The sequence below is a fragment of the Narcine bancroftii genome, chromosome 14 (assembly GCF_036971445.1).
Source record: "Narcine bancroftii isolate sNarBan1 chromosome 14, sNarBan1.hap1, whole genome shotgun sequence".
Classification (NCBI taxonomy): Eukaryota; Metazoa; Chordata; class Chondrichthyes; order Torpediniformes; family Narcinidae; genus Narcine; species Narcine bancroftii.
In genome coordinates, this window is record NC_091482.1 from 52151355 (window position 1) to 52165035 (window position 13681).

The 13681-nt window shown below is 41.4% G+C and overlaps 1 protein-coding gene across 2 annotated transcripts in view; it reads right to left on the reverse strand.

The window, feature by feature from the left end:
- znf710a (zinc finger protein 710a) overlaps positions 1–9748 on the reverse strand; it is a 59248-nt gene extending 49500 nt beyond the window's left edge. The window contains exon 1 of one of the 2 annotated variants that reach the window (XM_069912024.1): positions 9048–9748. The gene's annotated coding sequence lies outside the window, so the exon portion shown is untranslated. Of the gene's footprint in view, positions 1–7931; positions 8096–9047 lie in introns of those variants that run through there. The other variant, XM_069912025.1, reaches the window with a different exon arrangement.
- Between the last annotated feature and the right edge of the window lie 3933 nt (positions 9749–13681).

The following is a 13681-nucleotide window of genomic DNA, read 5'->3' on the forward strand; positions in this document are numbered from 1 at the left end:
GAGTACAAAGGGCAAAAAATTTTTATTAATAAGTTTTGAACTCCTGAAGAAGAGAAAGGAGTTCAATACAGCAAAGGCGATTTTATGGAAGAAAGGGTATAAATTTATACTAAAGCATCCAGCGGTATTGAAAATATTTATTCCAGGACAGCAAAACAGACTATTCTCGGATCCAGAGGAAGCACGAAAATTTGCAGAACAATTACAAAATAGACTGAGAGATGAAGACGTGTAATGAGAGTACAAAAGACTGTGAACTAAAAAGACGTGTGTATAGGACTATATACATATATAATACATATATTACATAAGTGTATGTGAATTTAAAAGAAAATATATAGTGTATAGAGAAGAACGCTTCCACCAGCGTTGTCTCCGCTCCATCCTCAACATCCATTGGAGCGCTTTCATCCCTAACGTCGAAGTACTCGAAATGGCAGAGGTAGACAGCATCGAGTCCACGCTGCTGAAGATCCAGCTGCGCTGGGTGGGTCACGTCTCCAGAATGGAGGACCATCGCCTTCCCAAGATCGTGTTATATGGCGAGCTCTCCACTGGCCACCGTGACAGAGGTGCACCAAAGAAAAGGTACAAGGACTGCCTAAAGAAATCTCTTGGTGCCTGCCACATTGACCACCGCCAGTGGGCTGATATCGCCTCAAACCGTGCATCTTGGTGTCTCACAGTTTGGCGGGCAGCAACCTCCTTTGAAGAAGACCGCAGAGCCCACCTCACTGACAAAAGGCAAAGGAGGAAAAACCCAACACCCAACCCCAACCAACCAATTTTCCCCTGCAGCCGCTGCAACCGTGTCTGCCTGTCCCGCATCGGACTTGTCAGCCACAAACGAGCCTGCAGCTGACGTGGACTTTTTACCCCCTCCATAAATCTTCGTCCACGAAGCCAAGCCAAAGAAGAATGAGGGGAAAAAAGGGGAAGAGAGGAGTAAAGAGGGAATTTAGAGAGTGACCTTTGTTGTATATAAAAATTGAAATATTTTCTGGGGGGGGGGGCTGGGTAGGGAGAAATTACGGTCACTGCAAAATCAGTTGACGCTTGCGAGTGAATTCGCAAATCCAAATGGAGAAGGGAGATGTGGTTGACCGACAAGGGATAATGGGCAACTCAGGAAGGGGAGGGGTCAATGGGGTTAAAGAAATATTAGGTAGGAGAATAAGGGGAATGTTTGATGTGTTAAAAATGTTGTCTTATAAACTGTTCAAAGAAAGAAAGCAGAAATGGATGAGAAGGAAAGGTGATGATGAGGAAACGGAAGGGAAAGATAAACAAAGTATAAAATGGCTACATTAAACTATATGACTTTAAATATTAATGGAATACATAACCAAATCAAAAGGAAGAAACTGCTAAATTTACTGAAAAAAGAAAAAAATTGATATTGCATTTGTGCAAGAAACACACTTAACTGAAGTGGAGCACAAGAAATTAAAGAGAGATTGGATAGGACATGTAACGGCAGCGTCATACAACTCAAAAGCTAGAGGAGTGGCTATATTAATCAGTAAAAATGTACCAATTAAAATAGAAGAGGAAATAATAGATCCAGCAGGAAGATATGTAATGATAAAATGTCAGATATATTCGGAGTTTTGGAATTTACTTAATATATATTCGCCTAATGAAGAATATCAAAAATTTATGCAGGATATTTTTCTGAAGATAGCAGATACGCAAGGGAATATATTAATAGGAGGGGATTTCAATCTCAATTTGGATTCAAACATACATAAAACCGGGAAAAAAATTAACAGAAAGAATAAAGTAACCAAATTTATAATTAAATCGATGCAAGAAATGCAACTTTTGGATATATGGAGGAAACAACACCCAAAGGAAAAGGAATATTCATATTATTCGGATAGACATAAAACATATTCAAGAATAGATTTATTCCTGTTATCAGCTTGTATACAAGATAGAGTTAGGAAAACAGAATATAAAGCTAGAATATTATTGGACCATTCACCCTTGATATTGACAATAGAGGATAGAGGATATCCCTCCAAAAATGTATAGATGGAGATTAAACCCCATGCTACTTAAAAGACAGGATTTTAGAGAATTTATAGAAAGACAAATTAAAATGTATTTTGAAATAAATACGGAATCAGTGAAGGATAAGTTTATATTATGGGACGCAATGAAAGCGTTCATCAGAGGGCAAATAATAAGTTACGTAACTAAGATGAAGAAGGATTACAATCAGGAAACAGAACAGTTGGAAAAGGAAATAGCAGATATAGAGAAAGAATTAGCAAGGAAGGAAGACACTACTAAAAGGGAATTGGTAGATAAAAAAATAAAATATGAAACATTTGAAACATATAAGGTGGAGAAAAATATAATGAAGACAAAGCAGAAATATTACGAACTAGGAGAAAAAACGCACAAAATTCTAGCGTGGCAGCTTAAGACAGAACAAACTAAAAGAATGGTATTGGCATCAAGGAAAAAAGACAAACAGATCACATATAATCCAACGGAAATTAATGAAAATTTCAGAGAATTCTACGAACAATTATACCAAACTGAAAACGAAGGGAAAGAAGGCAAAATAGATGAATTCTTAACTAAAATTGAACTACCGAAATTACAAACAGAGGAACAAAATAAATTAATAGAACCATTTGAAATAGTAGAAATACAAGAGACAATAAAAAATCTGCCGAATAATAAAACACCAGGAGAGGATGGTCTCCCAATAGAATTCTATAAAACATTTAAAGATTTATTAATTCCTCCCCTCCTGGAAGTAATCAACCAGATTGATAAAACACAAAGCTTACCAGATTCGTGCAAACCAGCAATAATTACAGTAATACCAAAGGCAGGGAAAGATCCACTTGCACCAGCATCATATCGACCAATATCTCTACTTAACACAGATTACAAGATAATAGCTAAATTATTAGCAAACAGATTAGCTGATTATGTACCAAAAATAGTAAGTCTAGACCAAACTGGATTCATAAAAAAAGACGAACAACAGATAATATTTGTAAGTTTATTAACTTAATTCATGCAGTAGAAGGAAATAAAACTCCAACAGTAGCAGTTGCTTTAGACGCAGAGAAGGCCTTCGACAGAGTAGAATGGAATTATTTATTCAAGGTACTACAAAAATTTAGTCTACCAGAGAAATATATTAATTGGATTAAAGCATTATATAAGGGGCCATTGGCAAGAGTGACAGTAAATGGATATGTATCAAAACATTTTAACTTAAGCAGATCAACAAGACAGGGATGCCCACTATCGCCCTTATTGTTCGCGTTAGCCATAGAACCACTTGCAGAACTGATAAGAACAGAAAATAAAATAAAAGGGATAAAAATAAAAGGCAAGGAATACAAAATCAGTTTATTTGCAGATGATGTTATACCTAACGGAACCAGAAACATCAATAAAAGAATTACATAAGAAATTGAAGGAGTATGGAGAAGTGTCGGGATACAAGATTAATGCAAATAAAAGTGAAGCAATGCCAATGAATAAAGCGGATTTCTCAAAATTCAAGAAAGAATCACCGTTTAGATGCCAAATGCAAACAATACGATACCTAGGTATACAAATAAATAAAAACCTCAGCCATCTAAATAAACTTAATTATTATCCACTAATGAAAAAAATACAGGAAGATTTAGAGCATTGGAAAGACTTACCATTAACACTAATAGGAAGGATAAACTGTATTAAAATGAACATTTTTCCAAGGATACAATACCTATTTCAGGCACTGCCAATACACTTGACAGAAAAATTCTTTAAGGAGTTAAAGAAAATAATAAGGAAATTTTTATGGAAAGGGGGGAAACCGAGGATAGCACTAGATAAATTAACAGAATGGTATAGACAAGGAGGCTTACAATTGCCAAATTTTAAAAATTATTATAGAGCCGCACAATTAAGATATCTATCAGATTTTTACCAAACAAAAGAAAAGCCAAATTGGACTAGATTAGAGCTAGACAAAATAGGGGAGAAGATACCTGAACATATATTATATAAATGGGATCAAAAATTGGTAAAACATAGGAATTCTCCAGTATTGCACCATTTGCTTAATATTTGGAAGAAGATTCATGTAGAAAGAAATAAAACAAACTACCAATTATCAAAATTAATACTGACACAAAATCAACTAATCCCTTTTACGGTAGATAACCTGTCTTTTAGAGAATGGGAGAAAAAAGGGATTAAAAGAATAGAAAATTGTTTTTCGGGGAATAAATTATTATCCTTTGAACAAATGAAGGATAAATATAATATAACTCAAGATACAGTGCTGGCATATTACCAATTGAAATCCTATTTAAAGGATAAATTGGGAAGTAGTCTGAAGTTACCAGAAGGAAGCAATTTTGAATATCTGATTACAGACACAATGATAATTTAAAAATTTATAACAAACATGTATATCAAATTACAAGAAAAGGAGAATGAGGAAATAAATGATAAAACTGAACAAAAGTGGGAACAAGATCTTAACATAAAGATAAAAAAGGAAACATTGGAGAGGTTATGTTTAGGAACTATGAGAAATACAATAAATACGAGATTACGTATGATACAATATAATTGGATACATAGGTTATATATCACTCCTCAAAAGTTAAATAAATGGGATCCAACAGTATCTGACAGATGTTTTCATTGTAAAAAAGAAATAGGAACAACAATTCATGCAATCTGGACTTGCGAAAAGGTGAAAAATTTTTGGGAAGATCTAAACCAGATATTAAATAAAATTACAGAAAGCAATATACCAAAAAACCCAGAGATCTTCCTCCTAAGTAACATAAAAAATAAAGAATTTGGACTTGATTTGGAGGGTGTACAAAAAAGATTTGTTAAGATAGCCCTAGCTGTAGCAAAAAAATGTATTATGTCAAACTGGAAATTAGAAGATAATTTGAAAATACAGCAATGGTATATAGAAATGAATAAATGTATTCCATTAGAAAAAATAACATATAGTTTAAGAAATAATATAACATTATTTGAACAAATATGGGAACCGTACATGGAATATAATAGAGAAAACCTACCGGGACATCTATCACCTAAAATGACAAAAGGAAAAGAGAATGGAAAGAATTGACTCAGTGGAAGTTTTTGTTCGTTAATGTTGAGTGACAACATTGTTTGATGGGTTTGATGTATCTTGGACTCAGAGTTTTGAATGGATGGAGGGGGAGGTGGGGGGGGAGGGGAGGAGGGGAGAAAACGATACTGTATATATTTGAAAGGAGAAATGTGTATATCTTGAATAATGTGATCTATAGTGTGAAAAATAAAAATTTTTTTAAAAACCCTATCCGCGCCGTCACTTTCTTGCTGTACTACAAAATTCTCTCTGCCATTTACTCTGCATGTCCTGCAAAAACTTGACCAAATGCAACCACAAAATTGCTGAAGAAACTCAGTAGATTATGCAACAGCCATTGAAAATGAAAGAGAGTCAATATTTTGGGCTTCATTGGGCATACTGGAAATCAGGAAGAGATCCAAACAAAATTGGGGGTGGGAATTGTATGTTATCCCATGTGTTTCCTCCTGCTATGCAAAGTTTCTCCCACATTCCAAAGTCGCTCAGGATTAGAGGGCCCTGCATTACCTGTTTTCGCTCATGGCAGTCACCCATCTATGTGAATGCACTTTCCTCCCTGAAATTCCTGCTTATTACACAGTCTGCCTCCTTTATGCTCCTCAGTGAGTTCAACAGCACCTCCAACAAATCCATGCAACCCAAGAAGAGATGCAGTTTGGACAAGCCCTGCAAACAGAGGCATTTGAACGCTTTCTGATCTCCAACATTTCAGATTAATGACTTTGAAAATGATTCACCAAAAAAAAAACTAAATCCTAACAATAGCTCTTTCTTTTCCAAAGGTGCAACCCACAGCACAATTGTTTTTTTCCCCCTCAGATTTCCAGTATCCATCGTATTTAGGTGATATGACAAATGTCAAAATCTCACGAAATAGATTTTAAAATGATTCTTAGACTATTTTAAGTTGGAAAGGTTTAGGAAGACTATTCCTTGAGCTTGGGAGCTCTCATCATCCCAATGGTGCAAAAGAGCACATACCAGAGTGCCAGAATTGTGATGCATTACATTAGAAAGAGAGGATGAGCCAAGACCATTAATCGATATAAAGATGACGTCAAATTAAAATGCACACCATGTTTGTACCCAATATTAAAATGCTGAAAAATTCAAAATGTATAACTAACTTTAAAAGCTTAATTTTAACAAATATTTGGTATGTCACCAAAGACTCTTGCAATTTTTTTTTCTACAGGTGTACTGTGGTGTGTGTCCTGGCTGGCTGCATCAATGTCTGGTATGGAATAAAACTCCAGAGCTGTTATCTCGCCCTGTGACATCACAGGCACAAGATTTCAGTCCATCGAGGACATCGACAGGAGGCGGTGTCTTAAGAAAGCAGCCTCTATCCTCGAGGACCCTCAGCATCAGGCCATGCCCTCTTCATACTGCTACTGTCAGGAAAAATGTGCAGGAGCCTGAAGACGAGCACCCAGTGGCACTAAGACAGCTTCTTCCCCTCCACCATCAGATTTCTGAACAGTCAATGAACCACAGACAATACCTCACTTTCTCCTATTTGCCTGTACTACTCATTTATTTCAAATGCAATTTATAGCAAAATTTCCACTGTAATGCTGCCACAAAAACAACAAATTTTGTGACACACTCATGACAATAAATTCTAATTCTATAACTTGACAAAAAAAGTTTTAACATAATTAACATCCCATTCATTATAAATATGAATTTTCAATTAGAATGGCGACTTAAGTTTGCATCATACACCTCTAATTTTATTGAAATTTTGACCATCAGGTTAAGTAAAATTTGAGTGGTGGAGACACAATGAACTAAAACCATAATGCTGGAGAAACTCAGCAGGTCAGTGTACGAACAGAATTATCCTGCATCTTTGTGGGACTTTTCATTCACTTACAAAACAGTAGCACCAGGGACAATTTGAACAGTTCAAAGTCAAAATATTTAACAAACATTTCAAGTATATTACTTCTCTCTTCAAGGGGACAAATTGCAATGTTCTGAATTACTCTTTCTGAATCTGTCCTTTAATGTATTTATGTTTTATGTATTTTTCTTCAGACTGTGATAATCAAAGGCACTACTACAGCATTCTTTTTCTCAAGTTCCAACTATCTCAATTCTACCTGCCAAACTGCTTTTGAGTGACAAAAAAGTAACTCCTGAATTTAAGCAATTGAACTTAATATGAAAAGGAGATACCAATTATAATCAGAGGTCAACCCATCACAGTGGATCTGACATTTAAATTGCATGGCTTGGTTCCTTCAAAAATTAGTCATCAGCCTTGATAAGAATAGAGTAAGGACCAAGTTTCTAATTTTAAAAAAATATTCATCAACTATTAAAGACAGCCATTAAATCAATCCAAAATCCTATGTCAACAGGTACTGTAACAGTCATATTACAGTCAATATATTATTCAAGATATCTCCTTTGGTACCATCTGCTTTGTGTGAAAGCAGTGAAGCTTTATTCCACCCCACCCCCCCCACTTTAATTTTTTTTGAGCACACCCCCCCATCCATCTCAAAATGATTCAGGAAAAATATAAAAAAGGGGGCCTGAATTGAAAGAGAGGGGGAAAGAAAAGGGAATGGGAACAAAAGAGAAACTACAGAAAGGGAGTGAATGAAAGAAGAGAAGCTTTGAAAAGAGAATGTAGACAGTGCACACAAAAGAAAGCTGAAAGGAGAGATAATGAAGGTGGGGGGGGGCAACCTACCACCAAAACATTTTTTCAGGTTGCTTAAAAAAAAAACCCAGACTGCCATTAAGTGAATGCACTAAACAAAGAAAGTGTGACAATGAAACATACCCAGGATTTTTTTTCTTCCTGTTAAAGATGGAAGTGCCCTCTTCTCACACACAAGATCTGCTCACAACAAATTGAGTTTGCAGAAGTTGCTCTCTCCCTCTCCTCCCAGGCTGTGGTCCCTTGAAATCAGTGGCCCTCTGTTCGTTCTCTCTCTCTCTCTCTCTCTGCTCAGTGGAGACGCCATTTACTCTCAATGCAATGAGGGAAAGTAGAAGTGAAAGACATACTAAACAGGAGAGAGAGAGAGAGAGGGGGGGGGGAGGGAGAGGGAGGGAGGGAGGGAGGGAGAGGGAGGGAGGGAGAGAGGGGAGGGAGGGAGGGAGAGAGGGGAGGGAGGGAGGGAGAGAGAGGGGGAGGGAGAGAGAGGGAAAGAGAGAGAGAAGGGGAGGGAGAGGGAAAGAGAGAGGGAAAGAGAGAGGGAAAGAGAGAGGGAAAGAGAGAGGGAAAGAGAGAGGGAAAGAGAGAGGGAAAGAGAGAGGGAAAGAGAGAGGGAAAGAGAGAGAGGGAAAGAGAGAGAGGGAAAGAGAGAGAGGGAAAGAGAGAGAGGGAAAGAGAGAGAGGGAAAGAGAGAGAGGGAAAGAGAGAGAGGGAAAGAGAGAGGGAAAGAGAGAGGGAAAGAGAGAGGGAAAGAGAGAGAGGGAAAGAGAGAGAGGGAAAGAGAGAGAGGGAAAGAGAGAGAGGGAAAGAGAGAGAGAGAGGGAAAGAGAGAGAGGGAAAGAGAGAGAGGGAAAGAGAGAGAGGGAAAGAGAGAGAGGGAAAGAGAGAGAGGGAAAGAGAGAGAGGGAGGGAAAGAGGGAGGGAAAGAGAGAGGGAAAGAGAGAGGGAAAGAGAGAGAGGGAGGGAAAGAGAGAGGGAAAGAGAGAGAGGGAGGGAAAGAGAGAGGGAAAGAGAGAGGGAAAGAGAGGGAGGGAAAGAGAGAGGGAAAGAGAGAGAGGGAGGGAAAGAGAGAGGGAAAGAGAGAGAGGGAGGGAAAGAGAGAGGGAAAGAGAGAGGGAAACTTCCCCCCTCCCCACCTTTGAATTAAAGCCCCCCCCCCCCACCCCACCGCTCATCAGACACAGAGGGGGGTGGGGTGAGTGAAAGGGGACAACACGGGGGGGGGGGGGGAACACTAACCTGAGTCAAAGCAGGCGGCAGCACCCAACCAAGCCCGTCGTCGTTGCTTTCAATGGGAAGGCTTCCAGGCTCCGCAGCGCCGGCCGGAAGGGGCTTTGGGGGTTGGGGTGGGGGTGGGGGGCGTCAGAACCGGTTAGAGACGCCCAAGTCTCAGCAGTCACCCCCCGACGCGGCGGGCCCACCCTGCCCAAGGCGGGCTCGAGGGCGCTTCACCACCACCACCCACCCCCCCACCCTCCGCAGCCCAGTCGCCCGCCCGCCCGGCCTTCCCCGGCCTTCCCCGGAGGCCTGGCCGCCCGCTCCCCGCTCTCTCGCTAATCCAGCTCCGCCCGCGATCGGAAGGGGGCGGCAACGACGGGCAACCGGGCGCCCTCCTCGGCCGCTGGCATGGCGGCTGCAATCGGGACGGGAGGGGAAGGGGTGGGAGGTTGGGGGGGGGGGGGGCCGACTTGACCCAACTCCCTGTCAGCGCCGACTGTCAATGGAGCCCAGCCTGGCCCTCGGGTGATTGGCAGGTTGTCGGAGCCCTGCCTGGGCGTCGACGCTCACGCTCTCCGCCAATCACCTTGCGGCGGGGGCGGGCTTTCGGTGTGATTGACGGGAAGGCTTGTACTGCGGATGTTGCTGTCTGGAGGCGAAGATAAGTGCTGACCATTTATAGTCCAAATGGATGAGTGTATAAATATTCATCGTACAAACACTCCAAACGTTCATGTCCTTTCAGTTGTTCGCCATTTGTGTCTCAGCCCCCTGCATTTTCCTCCTAAACACTTTGCATTTAACTTTCGTGAGAATTCACCAACTTCCTCACTATTTGTGCTGAGAAAAAGTTCTTTGCTTCCTCTTTTATTTTGGAAAAAAAACCTTTCAGAAGCTCTAGCAACTGACCAGTTATGCAACACATGTCCATCCTTCTCTTTATAAAGAAGCCTTCTGATGTGCAGCTCACTTTATAATGTTTCTTCATACTTGGCACTATTGTGTTCATAGTGGTTCTTCACAGACAAACACCTTTGACCGCAAGGCCACCAAACCGTGGTCAGCACAGAACGTCCTGCAGAGATGAGGACTCGATGTTTGTGGTGGGATGCTTCCTGGATCAGACTGTCCAGATCCTCTGGCAGAATGCCTGGTTGCCACTGCTCACGAACCGGCATCAGGACGTGGCCTGGATGGCAGTGAGATCAGATTGTTCCTGTGCAATTTGAACATCACCCACACGTTGTCCGCGAGGTGACTGAGGTGGAGAGTTGACTGTTGTCCACCTCTTTGCAGAATGCCGGTTCGCTCATAGTGTGGAGAAGGATGCAGTGGTTTGTGTCACAGTTCATCCCTAGCAGCAGCCTGACAGGGTCTTCGCAGGGATGGATGCAGAGATAGGTGCCCTTGGGTCTGCCCCAAACTTGTCAGTCTTTCAGCAAATGGAGATGTCGATGAGCGAATACTGCCAACTGGTGCATTCCAGGCTGCAGGAGCACATGCTGAAGGATGCACTAAAGCCTGGCGCAGCCAACACGAGGGACAGGTGTTGAAGGGAAGCACCACAGTCTAGTCGTTCCATCACCAGGAATTGAGGACCTAAGGCTGAGAGAGCCCTTCAAAGAACGGGGGGGGGGGGGGGGGGGTAACGACAAGGTGCCACAGTGGTGGCAGTGGTGTAGATAGAGAGTGTACAGACCAATGTACAATGCTGGGAATGTATGGGCATAACATTAAGGGTGCAAATAGACATTGAATGGTTTTCTGTCTTGTAAATGATTTATTATGAATAAAGTCTATTTTGGAAAAAAAAAGCTGTGCTGGGTAGCACTCTTTGGAAAGTAGTGTGCTCAGAATGTTCTGGTGGGATCTAACCAGTTGTTCATACAGGTTTATTATTACTCTTTCCCTTTTGCACTTTGTATCTTTTTATAATGCCGTGACATTTATGTTATTGCACCAGGTTTGTAATATGATGAGCTCATTTGGTACCATACAACTTATATTAAATCACTTCATTTTTCTTCCAAATGCATCTTTGAACGTCCACCGTTTTATTCCTGCCTCATTCGCCCGTTCTCTATATCTTTCTATGATTTTAGAATCTGCTGCTGTCTTCCTTAAGTCATTCATTGTCACTGACCATCTTTTTGCACCTATTAACACCACCCTACACTGATCAGTTTCTATTTGCCCCCAGGATTATGTCCTGTATTAACATATATGCAAACATCAGCGTTCCAAATGCCAACCTCCAAGAGACATCATGTCGTCTATTGGGTAATGAATAAAAATGTTTCTTCTTCTTCTTCTTCTTTGGCTTGGCTTCACGGATGAAGATTTATGGAGGGGTATGTCCACGTCTGCTGCAGGCTCGTTGGTGACTGACAAGTCCGATGCGGGACAGGCAGGCACAGTTGCAGCGGTTGCAAGGGAAAATTAGTGGGTTGGGGTTGGGTTTTGGGTTTTTCCTCCTTTGTCTTTTGTCAGTGAGGTGGGCTCTGCAGTCTTCTTCCAAGGAGGTTGCAGCCCGCCAAGATGCTCGGTTGGAGGCGAGATCAGCCCACTGGCGGGGGTCAATGTGGCAGGCACCAAGAGATTTCTTTAAGCAGTCCTTGTACCTCTTCTTTGGTGCACCTCTGTCTCAGTGGCCAGTGGAGAGCTCGCCATAGAACACGTTCTTGGGAAGGGGATGGTCCTCCATTCTGGAGACGTGACCCACCCAGCGCAGTTGGGTCTTCAGCAGCGTGGATTCGATGTTTATACTTTTATCTAAATAAATACACTCATTGGGTAAATAGTGTAAATAATTATATATTGGACAATCAGTGATTATTTTGATGTATTTATTCAAATGATAAACACATATGTGATATATGGATTGCCAAACATAGTTGACCTTGCAGATGTTTAACTTTCTAATGGAAAAAATGTGAAATGTAAGATCTTTCACTCTTGAGCTAGTTGTGGAAGATGGTTATTTAGTCAAAAGCAATTTACTGTAAAGATAGCAACTAACATTGATGAGGGTGGCAACGTCCAAATAACAGTTAAACCAAAATTGAAGTAGTGGGAAATCATAGAATAGCTATGGGAGAGAATGGGTCTCAGTCTGAACTGATTGTAATCAGAGTCGTAATCAGTTTGTTCCACTTTCCTGCATTCTCCCAGAACTCAGTAATTTTTATTTATCCTCAGCTACTTTCCAGCCTTCATGTCAGATTGAATCCATGTCCATTTCCACTCCTAACAGTGCTTTCCATAGCCTACCATAAACTGAGTCATAAGTAATTTCATCATGCCTCTTTTGGTTCTTTTGCCATCACCTTCCTTCTATGATTTTTAGTTCTTCTCACCCCTGTCAATATGAGCAAGTTTTACTGATCTACTTTGATACCTTGATACCAAACAAACTCTTCTTCCAATGGTCTGTCTCCATGCCTACTTCTACACCCAGAGTTCTCCACCTCCCACTACAGACCCCTTCTCCCACTTTAAATCTTCTTCTTCTTCCTTAACACCAAGGCCTGTTCTGGGCCTTGACATCACCTTCACCACGCCCCTCACTCATTCTAATTCTAATCTCACCCCCCCCTCGGATCGTCTTGCCCTCTGCTCTCTCCATACTAATTCTAACCTCACCATCAAACCCGCAGATAAGGCTGGCGTTGTTGTGGTCTGGCACACCGATCTACAGCTGGCCAAAGGCAGATGACAACCCTCAGGCACCCCCTGTTACTTACCCCTTCAATCGGACCGCACCAAAACTCGTCAAACCACCATCTCATGCGCTATATCTTAATTCATCAGTTCCAGTCATTGTCCTTTCACAGCCTCCAACCTTATTGTTTCCCAACCCCGCACTGCCTGATTCTACCTCCTACCCAAGATTCACAAACCCAGTGGTCCCAGTAGACCCATTCTTTCCACATGGTTCTATCCCACTGAACTGGTACCCTCTTACCTTGACTCTGTTTTGTCCCTCCCCACCAATATCCTTGATACTTCACATGCCCATCAACAACTTCCAGTTCCCTGAGCTCACACACCACAACTTCACTATGGACATCCAATCACTACACACCTCAATTCCCGGTACTGAAGGCCTCCAACAGACCCAACCAGTCCCCTTCCATCACCACCCTCCTCTGGCAAGCAGAATTTGTTCTCACCCTCAATAAACTCTCCTTTGACTCATCCCACTTTCTTAAAGTCAAAGGAAAATATCCACATGTGCTCCAGCTATGCCTACCATTTTGTTGGCTACGTGGAGCAATCCCTACTACAAACCTACACACTCAAGGCTCCTCAACTCTTCCTCCGCCTCATTGATGACTATTTTGGTGCTGTCCTCATGCACCCATGAGGAGCTCATCAATTTTATCTGCTTTGCTGCCAACTTCCACCCTCAAATTCACGTGGTCCATCTTGAGCCAAGTTCTCCCCTTTTTTGATCTCTCTGTCGCCATTTCAGGAGACAAAATCTCGACAGATGTTGCCTGCAAACTCACCATCTCATGGAGCTATTTCGATTACTCCTGTCCCCTGTAAGGATTTCAATCCTTTCTCATAATTCCTCTGTCTCCATCGCATCTGCTCCCATGACAGGGTCTTCCTTGCCAGATCATCCAAATTGTCCTTCTTCAAAACAATGT